We start from the raw sequence: 6,727 nt of genomic DNA, 5'->3' as shown, positions 1-6,727 counted from the left end.
AAAGGCCAGAACAATAACAACAACAACAAAAATCTTACAAATAATCAAAGCAAGCTATGCCACACCAGACTGTTGTATCCAGAATATTCTTCAGAATTAAAGTAAAAAAAATCTCAGATAAAGAATAAGTAAGAACGTGTGAAGGTGGAATAAAATGTTCTACAAGGTGTTGAATGAGAAGGGAAACATGCCAGAGGGCAGCACATATCTTTGAAAATAAATATCAGGAGAGAAGACAAACATCTAAGTAAATGTTATAAGTAATATGCTATCTGTTCACCCATTTAAAACATGTATAGGATTTAAAGATAGCATTCCATTTTGCAGCAGGCTTTGAGTGTATGTAGATAGAGCGCATATCACAAGGGTAAAGCAAATATCAATGCCTATTAGAGGGATACAAAATATTTTGTCTTGCCATTTTTCCACATTTTATATGAAGTGGTAAAATACTGTCTCTGAGTACACTGTGAAAGGATAAACATACATAGCACAACAACAACAAAAAAAGACAACGAAAATGGCAATAAAAAAATTAAAATGGAACACCAAAACTGACTCCAAGAATCCAATACAAAAAGTACAGATGCATAAAAGAGTCAAATTTGAGGGAAATTGAAAACAGTAAAGTGATAGACTAAAATTCAACCATATCAGTAATTATTTTATGCAATGTATTAGGTTTTAATTGTTTAAATACTCTAAAGAAAAAGCACAGATCAAGAAAGTAAAACAAAACAAAATCAAAAACATAATACTATCACCTGCTAACAAAGGGTACTTAATTTACTAAAACAGAGAGCAAATGAAACTTACGATGTGAAACCATAACCGTGCAGAGCGAGGCCCAACAATATTCAGCATGGCTGTTTTTTAATACAGATATTACTGAGGTTGAGAAAAGAATTTACAGAGGTGAAGAAGAGAATGTCACATTGAGAAAAAGAACAACGAGGAGCACATAACTGGTACACTTCTCTATGCACCTACTACACAGGACCAAATTAAATAAAGCAAAGTACACAGGGTTAGAGGGAGAAACACAGGAGTCCACAACTGTCATAATTGCTTGTAATTCCCTCTGTCAATGACTGATGCAATGGTAAGCAGAAATCAGCAATGACGCTTAAGATCTGAGGCGAACAAATTGTCTCGAGCTAATTAAAATTCACAGTCCAAGCCATGCAGGATGCTCATTCTTTTAAAGTGTTCACGGTATATTTCCCATGATAGTTTCTATGACAGGCCATAAAACAAGGGCCAAACTTCTTTAAAAACCAAAATCATGCAATAGCTTCTTTGCCTTTTGGTTAAAAATCAAATGTAGTACCTATTCTTAGAGTTTACTATCTGATGCTTCCTCTGCCCAGGGCAATCTATTAAATGGATTTTGGGCTCTGGGAGATGAAATTGCTCTGTCCACTTCACCTATAGACTTGGAATTGCAGTACCTCCAAGAAAGGTGCATCCCTAAAACAATGCCAGAGTCGAACAAAGTGCACTCTTTGACACAGTGGAATCAAGTACAGCTTAAATCACAACACAGTATTGGAAAAGTCCTAAGTATCTGGAAATTAAGAACATATTTGTAAGTACTTCCAAAATAATATTGTATGGGAAATTAAACAGAAAGCTTTGAGCTCCAAGACTGTATAATTATTACAATGAAAGAAGTGCATAAAATACATAATTTGTGAATCAGCAAGAGGGAAAAATAAAATAAATCAGAAAGCCCCATAGATAGAAGAAAATAAATAATTAAGAGGATGAATCAGTGAAAAAGAAAATGACGAAGAATTAACAAATCAGCAGGAAAATACTAGTGAAATTGTCAAACTGTACTGATCACAACATGGAGAGAACTCAAGTGATAAATGCCAGGAGTGAGAAAGGTATTATCTCAACAAATGCTATGAGTAAAAAAGAGGGTGAAAACTACATCAACCATTTTACACGGGCTCTTTTGACCAATAAGAAGATGTTATATTGAAAAATGTAGCATTAAAAAGAACATGAGAGGGACTTTTAAAAAACATTTATTGAGGAAGTTGAATTTCTTACCAAAACTATCCCAACAAGATGAGTCTAGGACAATTTGTTACCTCTGGCAAATATTACCTAACATTCAAGGATAGAAAGGTAAGACTGAAATATATAAAATACAGGGAAAGCAATCATTGTTCTACTAGTTTTTAGACTTGTTTCCCTAACACCAAATGACACACAATAAAAAAGGGGTGGGGGAGAAAGACAATTACAGTCACATATCCTACATAAGTCTAACAAAAAGGAAGTATTTGCCAATAGAACCTAACTATGTTGAAATATATCATGATCACATGCTATTTAAGCCAGCAATGTATAGTTGGTTTAAATTTATTTTAAAGTGAATTGATATAATTTATTTTATTAATAGTATAAAGAGAAAAAATCCTATAAAGAGGCACAAAAAGATCATTTTAAACATTCTATTTATGCAAACTAATAATAGTAGGACGACGACTTTTGGAAGGCATAGATGAAAGTTCAGTGCAAAACTGAAAGTGACAGACAACTATATCCCTCTGATTTTAGGGACAAGACAGCTAAGTCTTTTCTTCCTCTTTTGGAAGACAAATTCCTTCAATTCAACATTCCACTGAAAATATTAGAAATTATTGCAGTTTAAAACAAAGAAAAAGCTTATAGTCAGTAAAAGGAAAAATGCAATTGTTCCTATTTGAAGATAAGATGGGTACATAGAAATTCCCATGTAATCTAAAGCAAAATAGAACAAAAATGTAAAAAACAAACCCACTAGAAATCACTATGGATGTAGTCACACAGGTTATTTAAAATTAGTTACCGTCCTATATGCTAGTAGGAAACAATTGGAAAATAAAATACTGCCACTTCAACTGCCCACCCAATGATCAAATGGTGGGGGGCGTGAATGAATTTTCCTGATGTTTTTAATCATTTGCCTCCTAAAAAATTCAAAAAATCAGTTTGTCTCTAAAAGCACCATGTCCATTAGGAGAGGGCAGAATTACAGTTCTTGAAGGGACACACTTTTTAGTTCTTTATCTTAACTTGGTTGTTAAATAAATCCTTATGTGAAAAATGACACAACAGCTTACTAGAACATTAGGGTTTCTCACTGAGGCTGTTAAATGAATATCCCAGACTATGTGCACTCAAATTACACCTATCCATCAAGATCCAATTCAGAAGAGGACCAAAAGTATATATGAATATATCAGTAAATTATTAGTCTCATCTAAACCAGTGAGGTATCTTTTTTGGAAATTTCAGGTGTATGCAAAATATTTTAAAAATCAGCCATTATGCAATACATATCTTTCTACCTTTGTAAACGTATCTATAGATTTCCTTTGGTTAGTCAGCCCTTTTCTTTAAAGAAATCATATTCCAGTTGTGCTCTATGCTTCCAGTGGATTTATTTCTTGTTATTTTTATATGTGGAAATATCCTGCTGCTTTCTCTTATGCATGGAAGACATAAAAAGGATGTGGATTAATTCTGAAAAGTAAAACCAAATTCACCTTTAAAAACATACCTGAGTTTCAGTTAATTCAGGGATGTTTAAAGAGCTTATTTATCTACAAATACCTACGCTCTTCTGGACATTTCAGTATATGTCTCCTAATTTAACCCTCTATTTCTTAATGCCCTCTTCTAAGCCAGGCTTTCATAATGTATTTGCAAAGCACCTTTAATGAGCCCCTGTATGCAACTCAATGATCATACAAATTCCAGTTCTTCTGCAGTGAGGAAATCCAAGTTTGGTTGAAAATGACAAAATGAACAAGCGTTCGTGCAAACATGACCAGCATCTCTATAATCTGACAGGGGTTTAGGTAAGACTCTGTGCCTATGGACAAAGGAGACTAAAAAAAAAGGAGAGACTTTCCAGTGCTTCAACCACATTTGATCCTTTTTATCAATTCAATTTTTGTTCAGCTTTCAAGAACCATATCAGAAGGACATTATCTTTGACTGTATCCCTGGGGGGATTAATTGGTCACATTCGAAGGAAATGAAACAGGTTCACAAAGACCACGATGAGAAGTCAGTAACAGAATAGAAGACTGTTGGAGGAGTATCACCAAGAGAAGGATTTCACAGGGCAGACCAGTGTACGGGCGGGAAGATGCTGTTGAATAGACGTGTGATCATCTGACCCATTTTAGTGGGCCCATTTAGACCGCTCCTCGGTGAGAAGAAAGTAGTAGCCAGTTTGTGCTGTCATTGGTGGAAAACATAATTGAATTAATTACTGTATGCAAATTTTCGAGTAGGTGCATACTTCAGACTCCATATGTAGTTTCCGTCACTAAAACCTATAATATAATAATTCTTATCATTATTAGTATTACGACTTATTATTATTATCTCAGGGCAAAAGATTGAACTTGGGACCTCGTCCATGCTAAGCACCCTCTCTTTTACTAAGTTACACTCAGATAATTAATATTTTACCAGAGAAAGTGCTTTACTGTGAGACGAACCAAGGTTGAGTTCATGGATCGACACTTGCCAGCTATTTGTCCTAGGACAGACGTCTTAGATATTTTCCTATTTTCTGGGACAAAACACCCGACAACCCACAATTTAAATTTTTTTTTGGCTGAAGTACCAGTCCGTGATCTGCTGGCTCCAAAGGAGAAACAGCAAGGCAGAGGTGCACACGCAGAGGAAACGCTGCTCATTTCACGGCTGATGGAGCAGAGAGCAAAGCCGTAACCGGTCTCCTCGAACTAGACCCCACTCACAGCAGCAAGCCAGCGAAACTAGCCTCTAACCCAATCATCTTCCAAACACATGAGCGTTTGGGGGCCATTTGAGATCTAAACTATAACAGAAAGCTTATGTGATGGTTGTGCACCTTAGTTTTCTTGTCTGCAAAATAATAATAAGCTTCAGCCTAGAAAGAGGTCATCATGGGTTAAATGAGACTGAGGGCAATGTCTGGTTCCCTGTGGGCACCACAGTTTTAACTCACTCCCTGTTTCCTTAAACATATTTCATTACCACATACAGGTAACGGATCTTAGCAATCCCAGTGAAAGATTTGATGCAGTGATTAACACTCGGCGCTTTTCTGTAGAGATAGATCTTAATAGTGTAAGTGTGAGCGCCTAACATTTCCCATGGTGTCATTTTACAAATCTTAGTTAAGTGTACCTTCCATTTAAGACCACGCCTGCACGAACCGTAGGAGTTTTCCAAACATCTGTAATTAAATTTAAAATGTTTTGTAGTGGTAAGGTAGCTTTCTAAATCTGCGCACGTTCTCTCCCCTAGTTACTTTCTTCCGGCTGCCGCTGCTAGTTCGCACTTTCACGTTACAGCGTCAGTATTGGCCAGGAGGCTTGGGCAGAGCTAATGGCCTGGCCCACTGTGGACAATCAGGCAAAAATACCGCTAGGTGGCGGTGTTGCCTCACTTTCTAGGCCAAGGGCCGTTTCCAAGCCTCCTTGGTGCTATAACAGGTACCCCTGCTCTCTCCTGAGCAGGCGAGTTGCTAGCAAATTCAATTCTAATAAGGATAAGATAATTTTTACAAAGACTATTAAGCATAAAAGTAGTCGTCTAAATAAATACTAGTAGCTTTGGAGAGTTTTCCCCCCAGAAATATCAGTAATTTATTTCGAGATAAAATGTTAATCTACTTTGTGCAATGAGTATTTGACCCTTACCCTTTGGTCTTTTCATTATCAATAATGTTTACTAATCCAGAGAAAGAATTTCACTTGTCTGGAATGCAGCATCTTTATGAGTACAAATGAGGCGTTTTAAATGCATTTGTGCAGAAGTTAGCTGCCTGGTCTGAGGTGACCTTAGTAGGCTTCAGGATCTGCTGCTTTCTCTTGGCCACTGACTGGCTCCATACACTCAGGGCCGTGAGGCAGGAGACATGGGGAGAAATTCTTACCATGAGTCACGGAGTCTTGGTTTGGCCAGATGCATCGGCTGTAACAGCCGTGCGAGCACCAGCTCCTCCAGCACCCCAACACCAAGCCACCACAGCCCCATCTGTAACTGAAACATTCCTAATAGTTATGTGCTTAAGAAGTAGATGAAAAAAGCAAATTAACTTCTGATGGTGTGTTTTTTTTTAACCCAATCTAGACAAGTTGTGATCACTTTAACATGTGATACTTATAAAAAATTTATGGATGCAGCTTGCTTTCATTTTCACTGTGCTGTCTTAGAAATCAATGTGTAGTTGACACTTCTAGCACAAGTCAGTCTGGGTGCTGTGTTTTCACAGGGAAGACATGATCTGTGTTTAGATTTCCTAAAAGTTGCAGTTGGAAATGTAAATCGACAAGCCCGCGTAGTCATGAACATAATTAAATGCTTCCCAATAGTGGGCTGGGTATCAGAGTTTTTAAAATTTAAATTAAATTAGTTCAAATTAAATAAAGCTGAAATTCACTTCTTCAGTGCACTTGCTGTACATCAAGAGCTCAATACCAGAGAGGCTCAAGGCTGCTGTGTTTAAGGCTGAAGTGCTGAAAATAAACTCGCTGGATCTTACTCTCGAAGAGTAGATAATTACTCTGTGCACACCCAGGAATTTCCTGCACTGAAAACAGCTGTACCATTGGCACAACCATTCTCCCCTAGGTGGTGGGGTGTCCTTGAAGGAAGATACCCTACCTTGATCAATACGTTCTTCCTTTTCATTGTTTTTGTTCGTTTTCTTCCCCTTGTTTTA

General features: G+C 37.0%; 1 non-coding gene across 1 annotated transcript; it reads left to right on the top strand.

Moving 5' to 3' along the window:
- Window positions 1–1,290: 1,290 nt before the first annotated feature.
- Window positions 1,291–1,473, top strand: LOC117285073. The gene has a single exon (XR_004516082.1). It is a non-coding gene; the product is annotated as a U2 spliceosomal RNA (small nuclear RNA).
- Window positions 1,474–6,727: the final 5,254 nt, after the last annotated feature.

Source organism: Fukomys damarensis, unplaced genomic scaffold (assembly GCF_012274545.1).
Source record: "Fukomys damarensis isolate Sample0158 unplaced genomic scaffold, DMR_v1.0_HiC HiC_scaffold_5, whole genome shotgun sequence".
Lineage (NCBI taxonomy): Eukaryota > Metazoa > Chordata > Mammalia > Rodentia > Bathyergidae > Fukomys > Fukomys damarensis.
This window is presented reverse-complemented; position numbering and strand designations above follow the sequence as displayed.